Raw genomic sequence first — 21056 nt, 5'->3', positions numbered from 1 at the left:
CCCAAACTCTGTGGAGAGAGTTGGCTGGAGGTTCCGCTTTTCCAATTCTGCGTTGAAACCATGCAGCCAGAAACATCTCAGGTTCGGTGTGCTTTGCGGCGTGCTGCTCTGAGTTCTCCAAGAAAGGGCGTATGTCACCCCAATAGATGACACTGTCCTGGCCCTTGCTGATTAGTGTTTCCAGGTCAGGGGACCGTTAGGTAACTCAAATAGCATATCAGAGCCCATTCAAAATGTCCAATGTGTGTTTAAATCTGTCTCCATTTGTCCCTTGCCAGCAGGCCTTGGTGGAAATTCGTCCCACTTTGCTGGCTCCTGGAAGTCAACCACTCCAGGACAACCTGGGGTGGGTGGTTTCCAACCTCTGTGAGGTGCGTGGTTTTCCATACTAAGCTTCCACCGAGAACCAACGTGCTCCCTCGATTTCACAGGATGGGTGAAGTCTAGGAAGCGCTGCACTTCTTGAGGACTTCCAACTTCGCCCCATTTATCAATGGCTTCCACCTGCATTTGGATCAATCATAACATGCTGTCTGGGAGAGGATGTACTGAAACTCTGTGGAGAGTTGAGGTTCCAACACTTTCCAATTCATGCTGAAAATCCATGCGGAGCGAAACCTATAAAGTCTGGACAGATGTGTGCGCGTGCTGCTCTGGGTTCTCCAAAAGAGACGTATGTCACCCCAATAGATGACATTTATTACTGTCCCCAAATACATCACTGATTAAGTGTTTCAAGGTCAGGGACCGTTAGATAGCCTCAAATAGCATATCAGACCATTAAAATGTCCATCGTGTGTTTTGAAATCTGTCTTCTCCTCCATTTGTCCCTTGCCCAAACGAGCCTTAGATTGGAAATTTGTCCCTTTACCCAGCTCCTGGAGAAATCATGGCTCCTCAGGACAACCTGGGAGTGGGTGGTTCCAACTCTGTGTGGGGTGCGTGGTTTTCCGTCAAGCTTCACTGAGAGCCAGCATGTCTCGATTTCACAGGATGAGTGAAGTCTAGGAAGCGCTGCACTTCTTGAGGACTTCCAACTTTGCCCCATTTATCAATGGCTTCCACCTTATTTGACTCAATCATAACATCTCTGGGGAGAGGATGTACCCAAAACTCTGTGGAGAGTTGGCTGGAGGTTCCGCTTCCAATTCTGGCGTTGAAACCATGCAGCCGAAACCTCTTCAGGTTCGGATGTGCTGCGCGTGCTGCTCTGGGTTCTCCGAAAAGAGACGTATGTCACCCCAATAGATGACACTGTCCCCAAATACATCACTGATTAAGTGTTTCATGGTCAGGGGACCGTTAGTTAGCTCAAATAGCATATCAGACCGTTAAAATGTCCATCGTATGTTTTGAAATCTGTCTTCCATTTGTCCCTTGCCCAAACGAGCCTTAGATTGAAATTTGTCCCTTTACCCAGCTCCTGGAGAAATCATGGCTCCTCAGGACAACCTGGGAGGTGGTTCCAACCTCTGTGTGGGGTGCGTGGTTTTCCATCTAAGCTTCACTGAGAGCCAGCATGTCTCGATTTCACAGGATGAGTGAAGTCTAGAAGCGCTGCACTTCTTGAGGACTTCCAACTTCGCCCCATTTATCAATGGCTTCCACCTTATTTGGATCAATCATAACATCTTCTGGGAGAGGATGTACCTCAAAACTCTGTGGAGAGTTGGCTGAGGTTCCGCTTTTCCAATTCTGCTGAAACCATGCAGCCAAACCTCTCCAGGTTCAGATGTGCTGCGTGCTGCTCTGGGTTCTCCAAAAGAGACGTATGTCACCCCAATAGATGACACTGTCCCCAAATACATCACTGATTAAGTGTTTCAAGGTCAGGGACCGTTAGTTAGCTCAAATAGCATATCAGACCGTTAAAATGTCCATCGTGTGTTTTGAAATCTGTCTTCCATTTGTCCCTTGCCCAAACGAGCCTTAGATTGGAAATTTGTCCCTTTACCCAGCTCCTGAGAAATCATGGCTCCTCAGGACAACCTGGGAGTGGCTGGTTCCAACCTCTGTGTGGGGTGCGTGGTTTTCCGTCTAAGCTTCACTGAGAGTCAGCATGTCTCGATTTCACAGGATGAGTGAAGTCTAGGAAGCGCTGCACTTCTTGAGGACTTCCAACCGCCCCATTTATCAATGGCTTCCACCTTATTTGGATCAATCATAACATCTTCTGGGGAGAGGATGTACCCCAAAACTCTGTGGAGAGTTGGCTGAGGTTCCGCTTTTCCAATTCTGCGTTGAAACCATGCAGCCGAAACCTCCAGGTTCGGATGTGCTGCGCGTGCTGCTCTGGGTTCTCCAAAAAGAGACGTATGTCACCCCAATAGATGACACTGTCCCCAAATACATCACTGATTAAGTGTTTCAAGGTCAGGGGACCGTTAGTTAGCTCAAATAGCATATCAGACCGTTAAAATGTCCATCGTGTGTTTTGAAATCTGTCTTCCATTTGTCCCTTGCCCAAACGAGCCTTAGATTGAAATTTGTCCCTTTACCCAGCTCCTGGAGAAATCATGGCTCCTCAGGACAACCTGGGAGTGGGTGGTTCCAACCTCTGTGTGGGGGTGCGTGGTTTTCCGCCTAAGCTTCACTGAGAGCCAGCATGTCTCGATTTCACAGGATGAGTGAAGTCTAGGAAGCGCTGCACTTCTTGAGGACTTCCAACTTCGCCCCATTTATCAATGGCTTCCACCTTATTTGGATCAATCATAACTTCTTCTGGGGAGAGGATGTACCCCAAAACTCTGTGGAGAGTTGGCTGAGGTTCCGCTTCCAATTCTGCGTTGAAACCATGCAACGAAACCTCTCCAGGTTCGGATGTGCTGGCGCGTGCTGCTCTGGGTTCTCCAAAAGAGACGTATGTCACCCCAATAGATGACACTGTCCCCAAATATCACTGATTAAGTGTTTCAAGGTCAGGGGACTGTTAGTTAGCTCAAATAGCATATCAGACCGTTAAAATGTCCATCGTGTGTTTTAAATCTGTCTTCCATTTGTCCCTTGCCCAAACGAGCCTTAGATTGGAAATTTGTCCCTACCCAGCTCCTGGAGAAATCATGGTTCCTCAGGACAACCTGGGAGTGGGTGGTTCCAACCTCTGTGTGGGGTGCGTGGTTTTCCATCTAAGCTTCACTGAGAGCCAGCATGTCTCGATTTCACAGGATGAGTGAAGTCTAGGAAGCGCTGCACTTCTTGAGGACTTCCAACTTCGCCCCATTTATCAATGGCTTCCACCTTATTTGGATCAATCATAACATCTTCTGGGAGAGGATGTACCCCAAAACTCTGTGGAGAGTTGGCTGGAGGTTCGCTTTTCCACCTCTGCGTTGAAACCATGCAGCCGAAACCTCCAGGTTCGGATGTGCTGCGCGTGCTGCTCTGGGTTCTCCAAAAGAGACGTATGTCACCCCAATAGATGACACTGTCCCCAAATACATCACTGATTAAGTGTTTCAAGGTCAGGGGACCGTTAGTTAGCTCAAATAGCATATCAGACCGTTAAAATGTCCATCGTGTGTTTTGAAATCTGTCTTCCATTTGTCCCTTGCCCAAACGAGCCTTAGATTGGAAATTTGTCCTTTACCCAGCTCCTGGAGAAATCATGGCTCCTCAGGACAACCTGGGAGTGGGTGGTTCCAACCTCTGTGTGGGTGCGTGGTTTTCCATCTAAGCTTCACTGAGAGCCAGCATGTCTCGATTTCACAGGATGAGTGAAGTCTAGGAAGCGCTGCACTTCTTGAGGACTTCCAACTTCGCCCCATTTATCAATGGCTTCCACCTTATTTGGATCAATCATAACATCTTCTGGGAGAGGATGTACCCCAAAACTCTGTGGAGAGTTGGCTGGAGGTTCCGCTTTTCCAATTCTGCGTTGAAACCATGCAGCGAAACCTCTCCAGGTTCGGATGTGCTGCGCGTGCTGCTCTGGGTTCTCCAAAAGAGACGTATGTCACCCCAATAGATGACACTGTCCCCAAATACATCACTGATTAAGTGTTTCAAGGTCAGGGGACCGTTAGTTAGCTCAAATAGCATATCAGACCGTTAAAATGTCCATCGTGTGTTTTGAAATCTGTCTTCCATTTGTCCCTTGCCCAAACGAGCCTTAGATTGGAAATTTGTCCCTTTACCCAGCTCCTGGAGAAATCATGGCTCCTCAGGACAACCTGGGAGTGGGTGGTTCCAACCTCTGTGTGGGGTGCGTGGTTTTCCATCTAAGCTTCACTGAGAGCCAGCATGTCTCGATTTCACAGGATGAGTGAAGTCTAGGAAGCGCTGCACATCTTGAGGACTTCCAACTTCGCCCATTTATCAATGGCTTCCACCTTATTTGGATCAATCATAACATCTTCTGGGGAGAGGATGTACCCCCAAAACTCTGTGGGGAGTAGGCTGGAGGTTCTGCTTTTCCAATTCTGCGTTGAAACCATGCTGCCGAACCCTCTCCAGGTTCAGATGTGGTGCGCGTGCTGCTCTGGGTTCTCCAAAAAGAGACGTATGTCACCCCAATAGATGACACTGTCCCCAAATACATCACTGATTAAGTGTTTCAAGGTCAGGGGACCGTTAGTTAGCTCAAATAGCATATCAGACCGTTAAAATGTCCATTGTGTGTTTTGAAATCTGTATTCCATTTGTCCCTTGCCCAAACGAGCCTTAGATTGAAAATTTGTCCCTTTACCCAGCTCCTGGAGAAATCATGGCTCCTCAGGACAACCTGGGAGTGGGTGGTTCCAACCTCTGTGTGGGGTGCGTGGTTTTCCGTCTAAGCTTCACTGAGAGTCAGCATGTCTCGATTTCACAGGATGAGTGAAGTCTAGGAAGCGCTGCACTTCTTGAGGACTTCCAACTTTGCCCCATTTATCAATGGCTTCCACCTTATTTGGGTCAATCATAACATCTTCTGGGGAGAGGATGTACCCCCAAAACTCTGTGGAGAGTTGGCTGGAGGTTCCGCTTTCCAATCTGCGTTGAAACCATGCAGCTGAAACCTCCAGGTTCAGATGTGCGCGCGTGCTGCTCTGGGTTCTCCAAAAGTGACGTATGTCACCCCAATAGATGACACTGTCCCCAAATACATCACTGATTAAGTGTTTCAAGGTCAGGGGACCGTTAGTTAGCTCAAATAGCATATCAGACCGTTAAAATGTCCATCGTGTGTTTTGAAATCTGTCTTCCATTTGTCCCTTGCCCAAACGAGCCTTAGATTGGAAATTTGTCCCTTTACCCAGCTCCTGGAGAAATCATGGCTCCTCAGGACAACCTGGGAGTGGGTGGTTCCAACCTCTGTGTGGGGTGCGTGGTTTTCCATCTAAGCTTCACTGAGAGCCAGCATGTCTCGATTTCACAGGATGAGTGAAGTCTAGGAAGCGCTGCACTTCTTGAGGACTTCCAACTTCGCCCCATTTATCAATGGCTTCCACCTTATTTGGATCAATCATAACATCTTCTGGGGAGAGGATGTACCCCCAAAACTCTGTGGAGAGTTGGCTGGAGGTTCCGCTTTTCCAATTCTGCGTTGAAACCATGCAGCCAAAACCTCTCCAGGTCTGGATGTGCTGCGCGTGCTGCTCTGGGTTCTCCAAAAAGAGACGTATGTCACCCCAATAGATGACACTGTCCCCAAATACATCACTGATGAAGTGTTTCAAGGTCAGGGGACCGTTAGATAGCTCAAATAGCATATCAGACCGTTAAAATGTCCATCGTGTGTTTTAAAATCTGTCTTCCATTTGTCCCTTGCCCAAACGAGCCTTAGATTGAAATTTGTCCCTTTACCCAGCTCCTGGAGAAATCATGGCTCCTCAGGACAACCTGGGAGTGGGTGGTTCCAACCTCTGTGTGGGTGCGTGGTTTTCCATCTAAGCTTCACTGAGAGCCAGCATGTCTCGATTTCACAGGATGAGTGAAGTCTAGGAAGCGCTGCACTTCTTGAGGACTTCCAACTTTGCCCCATTTATCAATGGCTTCCACCTTATTTGGATCAATCATAACATCTTCTGGGAGAGGATGTACCCCAAAACTCTGTGGAGAGTTGGCTGGAGGTTCCGCTTCCAATTCTGCGTTGAAACCATGCAGCCAAACCTCCAGGTTCGGATGTGCTGCGTGCTGCTCTGGGTTCTCCAAAAGAGACGTATGTCACCCCAATAGATGACACTGTCCCCAAATACATCACTGATTAAGTGTTTCAAGGTCAGGGACCGTTAGTTAGCTCAAATAGCATATAAGACCGATAAAATGTCAATCGTGTGTTTTGAAATCTGTCTTCCATTTGTCCCTTGCCCAAACGAGCCTTAGATTGGAAATTTGTCCCTTTACCCAGCTCCTGGAGAAATCATGGCTCCTCAGGACAACCTGGGAGTGGGTGGTTCCAACCTCTGTGTGGGGTGCGTGGTGTTCCGTCTAAGCTTCACTGAGAGCCAGCATGTCTCGATTTCACAGGATGAGTGAAGTCTAGGAAGCGCTGCACTTCTTGAGGACTTCCAACTTTGCCCCATTTATCAATGGCTTCCACCTTATTTGGATCAATAATAACATCTTCTGGGGAGAGGATGTACCCCCAAAACTCTGTGGGGAGTAGGCTGGAGGTTCCGCTTTTTCAATTCTGCGTTGAAACCATGCTGCCAAAACCTCTCCAGGTTCGGATGTGCTGCGCGTGCTGCTCTGGGTTCTCCAAAAAGAGACGTATGTCACCCCAACAGATGACACTGTCCCCAAATACATCACTGATTAAGTGTTTCAAGGTCAGGGGACCGTTAGTTAGCTCAAATAGCATATCAGACCGTTAAAATGTCCATCGTGTGTTTTGAAATCTGTCTTCCATTTGTCCCTTGCCCAAACGAGCCTTAGATTGGAAATTTGTCCCTTTACCCAGCTCCTGGAGAAATCATGGCTCCTCAGGACAACCTGGGAGTGGGTGGTTCCAACCTCTGTGTGGGGTGCGTGGTTTTCCATCTAAGCTTCACTGAGAGCCAGCATGTCTCGATTTCACAGGATGAGTGAAGTCTAGGAAGCGCTGCACTTCTTGAGGACTTCCAACTTTGCCCCATTTATCAATGGCTTCCACCTTATTTGGATCAATCATAACATCTTCTGGGAGAGGATGTACCTCAAAACTCTGTGGAGAGTTGGCTGGAGGTTCCGCTTTTCCAATTCTGCGTTGAAACCATGCAGCCAAACCTCTCCAGGTTCGGATGTGCTGCGTGCTGCTCTGGGTTCTCCAGAAAGAGACGTATGTCACCCCAATAGATGACACTGTCCCCAAATACATCACTGATTAAGTGTTTCAAGGTCAGGGGACCGTTAGATAGCTCAAATAGCATATCAGACCGTTAAAATGTCCATCGTGTGTTTTGAAATCTGTCTTCCATTTGTCCCTGCCCAAACGAGCCTTAGATTGAAATTTGTCCCTTTACCCAGCTCCTGGAGAAATCATGGCTCCTCAGGACAACCTGGGAGTGGGTGGTTCCAACCTCTGTGTGGGGTGCGTGGTTTTCCATCTAAGCTTCACTGAGAGCCAGCATGTCTCGATTTCACAGGATGAGTGAAGTCTAGGAAGCGCTGCACTTCTTGAGGACTTCCAACTTCGCCCCATTTATCAATGGCTTCCACCTTATTTGGATCAATCATAACATCTTCTGGGGAGAGGATGTACCCCCAAAACTCTGTGGAGAGTTGGCTGAGGTTCCGCTTTCCAATTCTGCGTTGAAACCATGCAGCCGAAACCTCCAGGTTCGGATGTGCTGCGCGTGCTGCTCTGGGTTCTCCAAAAAGAGACGTATGTCACCCCAATAGATGACACTGTCCCCAAATACATCACTGATGAAGTGTTTCAAGGTCAGGGGACCGTTAGATAGCTCAAATAGCATATCAGACCGTTAAAATGTCCATCGTGTGTTTTGAAATCTGTCTTCCATTTGTCCCTTGCCCAAACGAGCCTTAGATTGGAAATTTGTCCCTTTACCCAGCTCCTGGAGAAATCATGGCTCCTCAGGACAATCTGGGAGTGGGTGGTTCCAACCTCTGTGTGGGGTGTGTGGTTTTCCGTCTAAGCTTCACTGAGAGCCAGCATGTCTCGATTTCACAGGACGAGTGAAGTCTAGGAAGCGCTGCACTTCTTGAGGACTTCCAACTTCGCCCCATTTATCAATGGCTTCCACCTTATTTGGATCAATCATAACATCTTCTGGGGAGAGGATGTACCTCCAAAACTCTGTGGAGAGTTGGCTGGAGGTTCCGTCTTTCCAATTCTGCGTTGAAACCATGCAGCGAAAACCTCCAGGTTCGGATGCTGCGCGTGCTGCTCTGGGTTCTCCAAAAGAGACGTATGTCACCCCAATAGATGACACTGTCCCCAAATACATCACTGATTAAGTGTTTCAAGGTCAGGGGACCGTTAGTTAGCTCAAATAGCATATCAGACCGTTAAAATGTCCATCGTGTGTTTTGAAATCTGTCTTCCATTTGTCCCTTGCCCAAACGAGCCTTAGATTGGAAATTTGTCCCTTTACCCAGCTCCTGGAGAAATCATGGCTCCTCAGGACAACCTGGGAGTGGGTGGTTCCAACCTCTGTGTGGGGTGCGTGGTTTTCCATCTAAGCTTCACTGAGAGCCAGCATGTCTCGATTTCACAGGATGAGTGAAGTCTAGGAAGCGCTGCACTTCTTGAGGACTTCCAACTTCGCCCCATTTATCAATGGCTTCCACCTTATTTGGATCAATCATAACATCTTCCGGGAGAGGATGTACCCCAAAACTCTGTGGAGAGTTGGCTGGAGGTTCCGCTTTTCCAATTCTGCGTTGAAACCATGCAGCGAAACCTCCAGGTTCGGATGTGCTGCGCGTGCTGCTCTGGGTTCTCCGAAAAGAGACGTATGTCACCCCAATAGATGACACTGTCCCCAAATACATCACTGATTAAGTGTTTCAAGGTCAGGGGACCGTTAGTTAGCTCAAATAGCATATCAGACCGTTAAAATGTCCATCGTGTGTTTTGAAATCTGTCTTCCATTTGTCCCTTGCCCAAACGAGCCTTAGATTGGAAATTTGTCCCTTTACCCAGCTCCTGGAGAAATCATGGCTCCTCAGGACAAGCTGGGAGTGGGTGGTTCCAACCTCTGTGTGGGGTGCGTGGTTTTCCATCTAAGCTTCACTGAGAGCCAGCATGTCTCGATTTCACAGGATGAGTGAAGTCTAGGAAGCGCTGCACTTCTTGAGGACTTCCAACTTCGCCCCATTTATCAATGGCTTCCACCTTATTTGGATCAATCATAACATCTTCTGGGAGAGGATGTACCCCCAAAACTCTGTGGAGAGTTGGCTGGAGGTTCCGCTTTTCCAATTCTGCGTTGAAACCATGCAGCCGAAACCTCTCCAGGTTCGGATGTGCTGCGCGTGCTGCTCTGGGTTCTCCAAAAAGAGACATATGTCACCCCAATAGATGACACTGTCCCCAAATACATCACTGATTAAGTGTTTCAAGGTCAGGGGACCGTTAGTTAGCTCAAATAGCATATCAGACCGTTAAAATGTCCATCGTGTGTTTTGAAATCTGTCTTCCATTTGTCCCTTGCCCAAACGAGCCTTAGATTGGAAATTTGTCCCTTTACCCAGCTCCTGGAGAAATCATGGCTCCTCAGGACAAGCTGGGAGTGGGTGGTTCCAACCTCTGTGTGGGGTGCGTGGTTTTCCATCTAAGCTTCACTGAGAGCCAGCATGTCTCGATTTCACAGGATGAGTGAAGTCTAGGAAGCGCTGCACTTCTTGAGGACTTCCAACTTCGCCCCATTTATCAATGGCTTCCACCTTATTTGGATCAATCATAACATCTTCTGGGGAGAGGATGTACCCCCAAAACTCTGTGGAGAGTTGGCTGGAGGTTCCGCTTTTCCAATTCTGCGTTGAAACCATGCAGCGAAACCTCTCCAGGTTCGGATGTGCTGCGCGTGCTGCTCTGGGTTCTCCAAAAAGAGACGTATGTCACCCCAATAGATGACACTGTCCCCAAATACATCACTGATTAAGTGTTTCAAGGTCAGGGGACCGTTAGTTAGCTCAAATAGCATATCAGACCGTTAAAATGTCCATCGTGTGTTTTGAAATCTGTCTTCCATTTGTCCCTTGCCCAAACGAGCCTTAGATTGGAAATTTGTCCCTTTACCCAGCTCCTGGAGAAATCATGGCTCCTCAGGACAACCTGGGAGTGGGTGGTTCCAACCTCTGTGTGGGGTGCGTGGTTTTCCATCTAAGCTTCACTGAGAGCCAGCATGTCTCGATTTCACAGGATGAGTGAAGTCTAGGAAGCGCTGCACTTCTTGAGGACTTCCAACTTCGCCCCATTTATCAATGGCTTCCACCTTATTTGGATCAATCATAACATCTTCTGGGAGAGGATGTACCCCAAAACTCTGTGGAGAGTTGGCTGGAGGTTCCGCTTTTCCAATTCTGCATTGAAACCATGCAGCCAAACCTCTCCAGGTTCGGATGTGCTGCGCGTGCTGCTCTGGGTTCTCCAAAAGAGACGTATGTCACCCCAATAGATGACACTGTCCCCAAATACATCACTGATTAAGTGTTTCAAGGTCAGGGGACCGTTAGTTAGCTCAAATAGCATATCAGACCGTTAAAATGTCCATCGTGTGTTTTGAAATCTGTCTTCCATTTGTCCCTTGCCCAAACGAGCCTTAGATTGGAAATTTGTCCCTTTACCCAGCTCCTGGAGAAATCATGGCTCCTCAGGACCACCTGGGAGTGGGTGGTTCCAACCTCTGTGTGGGGTGCGTGCTTTTCCATCTAAGCTTCACTGAGAGCCAGCATGTCTCGATTTCACAGGATGAGTGAAGTCTAGGAAGCGCTGCACTTCTTGAGGACTTCCAACCGCCCATTTATCAATGGCTTCCACCTTATTTGGATCAATCATAACATCTTCTGGGGAGAGGATGTACCCCCAAAACTCTGTGGAGAGTTGGCTGGAGGTTCCGCTTTTCCAATTCTGCGTTGAAACCATGCAGCCGAAACCTCTCCAGGTTCGGATGTGCTGCGCGTGCTGCTCTGGGTTCTCCAAAAAGAGACGTATGTCACCCCAATAGATGACACTGTCCCCAAATACATCACTGATTAAGTGTTTCAAGGTCAGGGGACCGTTAGTTAGCTCAAATAGCATATCAGACCATTAAAATGTCCATCGTGTGTTTTGAAATCTGTCTTCCATTTGTCCGTTGCCCAAATGAGCCTTAGATTGGAAATTTGTCCCTTTACCCAGCTCCTGGAGAAATCATGGCTCCTCAGGACAAGCTGGGAGTGGGTGGTTCCAACCTCTGTGTGGGGTGCGTGGTTTTCCGTCTAAGCTTCACTGAGAGCCAGCATGTCTCGATTTCACAGGATGAGTGAAGTCTAGGAAGCACTGCACTTCTTGAGGACTTCCAACTTCGCCCCATTTATCAATGGCTTCCACCTTATTTGGATCAATCATAACATCTTCTGGGGAGAGGATGTATCCCCAAAACTCTGTGGAGAGTTGGCTGGAGGTTCCGCTTTTCCAATTCTGCATTGAAACCATGCAGCCGAACCTCCAGGTTCGGATGTGCTGCGTGCTGCTCTGGGTTCTCCAAAAAGAGACGTATGTCACCCCAATAGATGACACTGTCCCCAAATACATCACTGATGAAGTGTTTCAAGGTCAGGGGACCGTTAGTTAGCTCAAATAGCATATCAGACCGTTAAAATGTCCATCGTGTGTTTTGAAATCTGTCTTCCATTTGTCCCTTGCCCAAACGAGCCTTAGATTGGAGATTTGTACCTTTACCCATGTCATGGAAAAATCATGGCTCCTCAGGACCACCTGGGAGTGGGTGGTTCCAACCTCTGTGTGGGGTGCGTGGTTTTCCATCTAAGCTTCACTGAGAGCCAGCATGTCTCGATTTCACAGGATGAGTGAAGTCTAGGAAGCGCTGCACTTCTTGAGGACTTCCAACTTCGCCCCATTTATCAATGGCTTTCACCTTATTTGGATCAATCATAACATCTTCTGGGGAGAGGATGTATCCCCAAAACTCTGTGGAGAGTTGGCTGGAGGTTCCGCTTTTCCAATTCTGCATTGAAACCATGCAGCCGAAACCTCTCCAGGTTCGGATGTGCTGCGCGTGCTGCTCTGGGTTCTCCAAAAAGAGACGTATGTCACCCCAATAGATGACACTGTCCCCAAATACATCACTGATGAAGTGTTTCAAGGTCAGGGGACCGTTAGTTAGCTCAAATAGCATATCAGACCGTTAAAATGTCCATCGTGTGTTTTGAAATCTGTCTTCCATTTGTCCCTTGCCCAAACGAGCCTTAGATTGGAAATTTGTCCCTTTACCCAGCTCCTGGAGAAATCATGGCTCCTCAGGACCACCTGGGAGTGGGTGGTTCCAACCTCTGTGTGGGGTGCGTGGTTTTCCGTCTAAGCTTCACTGAGAGCCAGCATGTCTCGATTTCACAGGATGAGTGAAGTCTAGGAAGCGCTGCACTTCTTGAGGACTTCCAACTTCGCCCCATTTATCAATGGCTTCCACCTTATTTGGATCAATCATAACATCTTCTGGGAGAGGATGTACCCCAAAACTCTGTGGAGAGTTGGCTGGAGGTTCCGCTTTTCCAATTCTGCGTTGAAACCATGCAGCCAAACCTCCAGGTTCGGATGTGCTGCGCGTGCTGCTCTGGGTTCTCCAAAAGAGACGTATGTCACCCCAATAGATGACACTGTCCCCAAATACATCACTGATTAAGTGTTTCAAGGTCAGGGGACCGTTAGTTAGCTCAAATAGCATATCAGACCGTTAAAATGTCCATCGTGTGTTTTGAAATCTGTCTTCCATTTGTCCCTTGCCCAAACGAGCCTTAGATTGGAAATTTGTCCCTTTACCCAGCTCCTGGAGAAATCATGGCTCCTCAGGACCACCTGGGAGTGGGTGGTTCCAACCTCTGTGTGGGGTGCGTGGTTTTCCGTCTAAGCTTCACTGAGAGCCAGCATGTCTCGATTTCACAGGATGAGTGAAGTCTAGGAAGCGCTGCACTTCTTGAGGACTTCCAACTTCGCCCCATTTATCAATGGCTTCCACCTTATTTGGATCAATCATAACATCTTCTGGGGAGAGGATGTACCCCCAAAACTCTGTGGAGAGTTGGCTGGAGGTTCCGCTTTTCCAATTCTGCGTTGAAACCATGCAGCCGAAACCTCTCCAGGTTCGGATGTGCCATGCGTGCTGCTCTGGGTTCTCCAAAAAGAGACGTATGTCACCCCAATAGATGACACTGTCCCCAAATACATCACTGATGAAGTTTTTCAAGGTCAGGGGACCGTTAGTTAGCTCAAATAGCATATCAGACCGTTAAAATGTCCATCATGTGTTTTGAAATCTGTCTTCCATTTGTCCCTTGCCCAAACGAGCCTTAGATTGGAAATCCTTGCAGAGGAAGTTTGATGAAACCCTTTGCAGATTTCCTGTGAGCCAACAAGTGTGGGATTCACAGCAGAGGGTAATGGTTTCAAATGATCACTTTGTTGAGGAGCTGATTGTCTAAATAGAGGCATAGCAGAGTCCCACATTTCTTCTTCCCCAAAAGGGCCTGCTCTTAGGACTGGTTCTCATGACTGTACGCAGGGAGATCCACTAATTCTGGCCCCAACAATGCGTAAATACAGAGAAAAGGAGCTTTCAGCCAAGGTGGTAGGTCAACAGGGCAGTCATAGTCCCAGTCCAGAGGTAACGAGTCCACATTTCTTTCCCCGGTATCCATGTAATCTTGGTATTTATCAGGAACGCCACCATCAATCAAACCCTAACCCCTCCCTTGACCTCCCAAGCCCTACCTGTTGACCCCTTATTCCCTCCCACCTGTCACCGGAAGTCCCGCCCCATGGGGGGTTTTAACTCCGGGGTCAAGGTGGCCACATGACTGGAAGCAAGGTGTGTCATGTGACCCCTCTAAGAACTCCTCCCACCACCCTCTACCAATCAGGATGGGTTTCATCCCAGAAGGACCACCCTGAGAGGAGATTTGACCAGTCAGGGTGAGTTCTGAGGTGGGGTGACCCATCCAGAAGTGGGTCGTGTGACCCCTCCAAGAACTCCTCCGACCGCCATCTACCAATTAGGATGGGTTTGACCCGATAGGACTACCCTAAGAGGAGATTTTGACCAATCAGGGTGAGTTCTGGGGCAGGGTGACCCATCCGGAAGTGGGTCGTATGACCCCACTAAGAACTCCTCTCAAGGCCCTCTGCCAATCAGGGTGCAGCACCATTACCCCATAAGGCCCAGCACCGGAGAGATGAGGACATCTCTTACCAAGGACACATGGTTTAGAAATCGTGGGAAGGCTGCTGAGAGGAAACCTGGACTCCTTCACCACCCCCGTGAGAACTTCAGACTCTGTCTTCGCCCCGAGGGTCTTTGACCATCCGCGGAGAAAGCGCTACATCAGCGACAGTCCCGAGCAGGAGGAGGGAGCGACCGAGGGGAGCCCTTCGGCCCAGCCATTGATGGATAAACCGGAACCGGAACCCCAAACCCAACTGCTTGTGAGACAGCCCAACGAGCATGGTGGCCTCTTTGTCCACCCGCTTAGAGGTGGAATGCGATTGAGGCTCAGGGGTGTCACCGGTGGAGAAGGTGAACAGAAAAGACGTCACACAGGTAAATGAATGATTAAGAAGCAATCGCTTCTTAATGGGTAAGGAACCGGGGGTTGTGTAAATCTAAAAACAAGCAGTGGGCTGCTTACACTGTTTCTGTTATGAAAATCAACAGCTCAATGATGCCTTTCTAGACGGCCTAGAAACCCTGGACAGCGTTGCATCAAGCAGGGAAGATAACCGCCCACCTTGGTTTTGCTCAACACCGATACAAGTTGTTGGAGAGGACTCTGAGGATGATGGCCATGAGGTGTTTCAGAGGAGGCTTGGCATAGAACTAACTGAGCCAGTGCCACGTCGTGAGCGTAAAAAAGTCACGTGGACTATTGTACGTGTTGATGTTTATGCTGCCCTTAAGCACTGCCTGAGGGAAAAGCTTTGTGAAGAATGCGAGGGACGTGTCATAGATTTGCCAGGTCAACGGCCCATGACTGGGTGACTTGGACTTCAGTGGATATCAACTGCAATCTCCGGGGCCTATGTGCTGAGCTGGGTAGGGAAAGCTGATTAAACACCATTATTGCCAGAGGTTCTGCTGTGCAATGTCTGTGCCTAAGCCAAGAACATTTAGCGCAAGGGGGGACCTTGTTCAATGCTGTGCAATTGAGTGGAGCCCCTGACTGTGTTTTAAAGAAAATAACCTGCTTACAGCTGGGGTGGAAAAATTGCAGGCACCTTCTGGTTCATTTTCTTTAAAACACAGTCAGGGTCTCCACTCACTTGCACAGCATTTCTCCAGTTATGGCAATCATGTGAACAAGGACGTGTATCACGAATTGTGGGTTTTTTGCTATAAAACCTGTTGAAAAATCTCTATTCAGGGGGATGACAGTTTGCTCCCCCCCCCCGGCATGCTCGTAATAAAGGGGCCTCGGGTGATTCTGATCCAAACACAACGCGGGGTCGTTTTTCCACGACACGGCGTGATATTGGCCGTCTAGTCTGCACAAAAAGTTACAGATCCCTGCTTAAGGAAAAGTCTATTTGTAAGAAATCTAAAAGGATTCAGCTAGAGAATGGGGAGGGGACAAACACGCGATAGAAAACTTGGTAGCTGTAAATTAAAAATAAAAAACCCTATTGAAAAGGGCTTTGTGACTATCTGTGTTTCAGTTCGAAGGCCTTTGGCCCTTAAGTGAGCTAGAAGTGTTAATGACGCGTCTTGGTTTGGTTTCAAGGAGCTGTATGTCTTTTCAATCAAAAATCAATTGTGTGTGAGAACCTAGTGCTTGTGGGTTTTGTGTGTAAAAGTGACCCATTTACAGCAAACAGCTGAACTGTAGTTTGGGGTGTGGGGGGGAATCCTAAGAAATGTGCTTACAGTAAAACAAACAGGCTGTTCAGACCTGTGTTTGAATACAATAGTGTTGACTTATCCTGTTGAACTGCGTGGGTTTACCCCGCACCCCCCCTCACTTAATAGCCATGGTGACTGCTATTACTTAACCTTGCTGCCATTGGGTTAAATTTGAGGGGGGTGGGTGGGGGTGGATGGTGAGTTCTGATTAATATGAAATGAAATAAAACCTCAGGAATTCGCAGATGCCATTGGACAGTTTCAATATAACTGCTGGAGTTGGCAGAACTCAACTGGACAGTTTCAATATGACCCCAGGAGTTGGTGGAACACTATTGGACAGATTAAATATGGCCCTGGAGTTGGTCGAATGCTCTGGGTCATTCTTTCTAGAAAACACCCCCACCCCAAACTTTAAGCATGAAAGAAACGTGTTTTAAAAAAAAAACCCAAGCCCCAAGACATTCATTGATATCTGCAAAGGGCCCCCCACTTGGAAATGGGGACTGTTCAATACTCTAAGAAGGCCCCACAGAAACATTTATTTTAACTTACAGAAAAAAAGAAAAAAGAAAAAAAAAGCCCTGTTGTGAAGGATCTATTAGTTCAGAGCTGTGGGGATTAAATTAACCTGCTAGCTACTCTGCTGAAGTCTGTTTGAACAAAGGGCTAAGATGGTAAGGGGTGTTATTGAACAGTATATGGAGGCAAACTTGGTTTGGTGTGTTTCTAAAGCTGCTGATTTGTGTGTGAGAGGGGTCTGGGCAAGGCATAGGTGTAGGGTTTTAAAAGTACTTGGTTTGTTTCAAACCAACAGGGTTTTTTTCCTGTGCAAAATGTGGTTTAAAATGGATTTTAAAAGCAGTTTGGTTTTTATTCTGCAAAATGAGATGTATTTTAAAAAAATGTTTTTGAGGTTTTTGTTGTTGTTTGTTTGTTTGTTGTTTTTTGGTTTATGTTTTAAGTGGTAGAAATAAACTCAAAACCGGTGTTTGTCGTACAGCCTGAACTGGATGATTTGTTTTAAAGCTGTGACTTTTTAAACAGAAAACTCCCCTAATGAATATTTAGTTTTGAAGTTTACCAGACGGTTTCCTGTGTTTTATAATAATGCTGTTTGCTCCACAGTACGGTGGAAACATGAGAGATCCTTAGAGCAGAGGGAAAACAAGCTCAGAAGAAAAGGGAACGAGACAGCTGAAAGGGAAAATTCACCAGCATCAGTGACTGATGATGGATGGATGAAGCCCAGTAAATATATTTTGCTTATTGGTTGGGTTGTTCTGTGAGGTTTTGTATTTGAAGTGAATACATAGGTGTCGGTGAGAAAGAATGTAAAGTTCAGTTTTGTAAAATGGTTCCCCCCACCCCCCATAGGCCCGGGCAACTTTTCTGACAATGCTTAGTCCGCTACAAGGACACCTCCTCCAGAACCACCAAAGAGCCAGGAATCTGCTTGGAGACCTTTAACAACGCAAACCAGCACAAGAGTGCAGATGAAGCACCCAGGCAGTCCAAACCTCATATCCGTCAAACCCAAGGGCAAAAGAAGACTGTGGTAAACAAGAACCACAACTCCAGTTCCTCAGCGGCCACTGCCACAGCAAACCCTGAGTAAACACCCACATTCACAAACCAGGAACCTGCGCCGAGGGGCTCTGAACGTGCGCAGAACCACACACATTCACAAACCCGAGCATGCGCTCGAGGGCTCTGAACGCGCAGAACCACACACATTCACAAACCCGGAGCATGCGCCGAGGGGCTCTGAACGTGCGCAGAACCACCCACATTCACAAACCCGAACCTGCGCCGAGGGGCTCTGAACGCGCGCAGAACCACACACATTCACAAACCTGGAGCTTGCGCCGAGGGGCTCTGAACATGCGCAGAACCACACACATTCACAAACCTGGAGCATGCGCCGAGGGGCTCTGAACGCGCAGAACCACACACATTCACAAACCCGGAGCATGCGCCGAGGGGCTCTGAACGTGCGCAGAATCACCCACATTCACAACCCCAGAGCATGCGCCTAGGGGTTGTGAATAAAACACCAAGGACTGACAAACCATTCTCCCAAAACCATAAGCTCGTCACCGCTCCCCTATATTCTAGTATTTGGGAACAGTTTGATGGTTCATTCAGAAAACTGATGGACGCTGTGTCCCCGGGGGGGTGGCGCTAAAAGAACGGCATTCTAAAGAGAGTTTGAAAATCTGACGCTCGCTCAGAACACTGGCGACCTCTGTATCCTCAGGGGGCCTAACGACCGACCACAACTCGCTTACTGGATGCTGAAACGAGTCTGTTCTTCAAAGAACCGACTGAGCCGAATACTAAAAGGCTAAACCTTACAGCGCCGAGCTTCAAAGGTGCCTAATGTAGGTGAAGCCGAGCGATGCGGAGAAAGTGAAAATCAGTCTGTTTCTACCAGAACAGGGACAGAATGTAACTGCAACCCCCCAGAAACACCAAAGAGCTCAGAGTCTGTTGCTCAGCAGGTGCTGGATAACGCAAAGAAGCGTTCTAAGAACAATGCATTAGTACTGCTAAAGAAGCTGGGCCAGGCTACAATTCTCTTTATGGAACGATAAAGGGCTTTTGTGTACAAAGGCCCTGTGGTTAATGGTTCTAACATGCTCGACTTAGTCAGGGCCGTGACCCAGACGCGCTCTGTTCCTAGGAGACATGGACCTTAGAGATGGGATGTGTTTATGAATGTCATGGCGGAACGGAACGTACTCACCTTCCGTCATGGGCACTGCGGCCAAGAGAGCTCAATGGAACGTCTCACGACCTCGACCGTCACTTAATCCAGAGGTGACAGTAAGCCGGTACGGGCCAGTACGGAGTACCAGCCAGAGCCAGTACGCCGTGCCAGACCGCACCGGCTTCCTCGGCGGGGATTTAAAGGGCTCAGAGCTCCGGCAGCTGTAGGGAGCCCAGAGCCCTTTAAATTCCCCTCGCAGCTCCAGCAGCTGGGCTGGGGCTGGGATTTAAAGGGCTCGGAGCTCCCGCGGCTGCAGGGAGACCAGAGTCCTTTAAATTCCCCCCGCAGCTCCAGGAGCCGGGCTGAGGCTGGGATTTAAAGGGCACACAGCAGCAGGGCCGCCCAGAGGATTCCGGGAGCCCGAGGTCTTCGGCAGTGGGGTGCAGGCAGGTCTTCGGCGGTAATTCGGCGGCGGGGGGGCCCCACCGCGGGTCTTCAGGGCACTTCGGCGGCGGGTCCCAGAACGGAAGGGCCCCCCGCCGCCGAATTACCGCCGAAGACCTGGCTTCATTTCGGCAGCGGGTCCCACTTTGGCGGTAATTCACCAGTGGGGGGGTCCTTCCGCCCCGGAGCGGAAGGACCCCCCGCCGGCGAAGACCGGGAGTGGAAGAAGCTCCTGGGCCCGGCCCTGCAACAGTTTTCCGAGCCCCCCAGAGCGAGTGAAGGACCCCGCTCCAGAGGCCCCGAAAAACTCTTGTGGGGGCCCCTGTGCGGCCCGGGGCCCGGGGCAAATTGCCGCTCTTGCCCCCCCCTCTGGGCGGCCCTGCACAGCAGGGATGAAAGTAACTTCCAGGACTTACCGGTACTGCTGGAGTCCTGAGGGGGCGTGGCCTCAACTGGAAGAGGCGGGGGCCTCAAGATTTAAAGGTCCTGGAGCATCGGCTGTGGCTGGGAGCCCCAGGGCCTTTACATCAACCCTGGGCTCCGGGGCAAATTAAAGGGCCCAGGGCTCAGTCCGCCGCGGAGCCCCGAGCCCTTTAAATTCCCCCGCAGCTCTGGCAGCCGGGTTCGGGTGTGGATTTAAAGGGACCGGAGCTCCCACGGCTGCAGGGAGCCAGAGCATTGGCTGGGCTGGGGCCGGGATTTGAAGGGCCCGGAGCTCCTGCCGCTGCAGGGAGCACAGAGCTTTTTAATTCCCAGCCCCAGCCCGGCTGCCGGAGCTGCGGTGGTAGGGGAGGAGGAATTTAAAGGGCTCTGGGCTTCCCGCAGCTGCGGGAGCTCTGAGCCCTTTAAATCCTGGACCCAGCCCGGCTGCCAGTGCTGCGGGAGAAAATTAAACGGCTCTGGACTCCCTGCAGCTGCTGGAGCTCTGAGCCATTCAAATCCCTGCCCAGGAAGACAGTGCGGTCCAGCACGGCGTATTGGCTCTTCCTGGTACGCCGTACTGGACTGTAATGGCTTATTTTCATCTCTGCTTCAGAGATCCCACGGCTGCGGGGAGCCCAGAGCCCTTTAAATACCCCCGCAGCTCTGACAGCCGGGTTCAGATGTGGATTTAAAGGGACCAGAGCTCCCACGGCTGCAGGGAGCCAGAGCATTTCCGGGCTGGGGCCGGGATTTGAAGGGCCTGGAGCTCCTGCTGCTGCGGGGAGCACCGAGCTTTTTAATTCCCAGCCCCAGCCTGGCTGCCGGAGCTGCAGTGGGAGGGGAGGAGGGATTTAAAGCGCTCTGGGCTCCCCGCAGCCGCCGGAGCTGTGAACCCTTTAAATCCCCGCTGAGGAAGCTGATGTGGTCCGGCACAGCGTACTGGCTCTTGCCGCTACGCTGTACTGGCCCGTACCGGCTTACTTTCACCTCTGGCTCAGAACTCCTACGGCTGCGGGGAGCCCAGAGCCTTTTAAATTCCCCCCGCAACTCCAGGAGCTGGGCTGGGGCCGGGAATTAAAGGGCTCAAAACTCCTGCGGTTGCTGGGAACCCAGAGCCCATTAAATCTCCCCACCTGCAGCTCCAGCAGCTGGGCTGGGGCCGGGATTTAATGGGCTCACAGCAGGGGTGAAGGTAACTTCCAAGATTTACTGGTACTGCATGAATACTAAGGGGGCGTGGCCTAAACCGGAAGAGGCGGGGCCTCAAGATTTAAAGGTCCTGGAGCATCGGCTGCCAGGGCCTTTAAATCAACCCTGGGCTCAGGGGCAAATTAAAGGGCCCAGGGCTCAGGCCGCCGTAGAGCCCCAAGCCCTTTAAATCCCCCCCCCCGCAGCTCCGGCAGCCGGATTCGGGTGTGGATTTAAAGGGCCCGGAGCCAGAGCTGCGGGGGAAAATTAAAGGGCTCTCGGCTCCCTGCAGCCCCCAGAGCTCTGAGCCATTC

This window comes from Mauremys reevesii, linkage group 4 (assembly GCF_016161935.1).
Source record: "Mauremys reevesii isolate NIE-2019 linkage group 4, ASM1616193v1, whole genome shotgun sequence".
NCBI classification, from domain to species: Eukaryota; Metazoa; Chordata; order Testudines; family Geoemydidae; genus Mauremys; species Mauremys reevesii.
Note: the sequence above shows the minus strand (reverse complement) of the source record.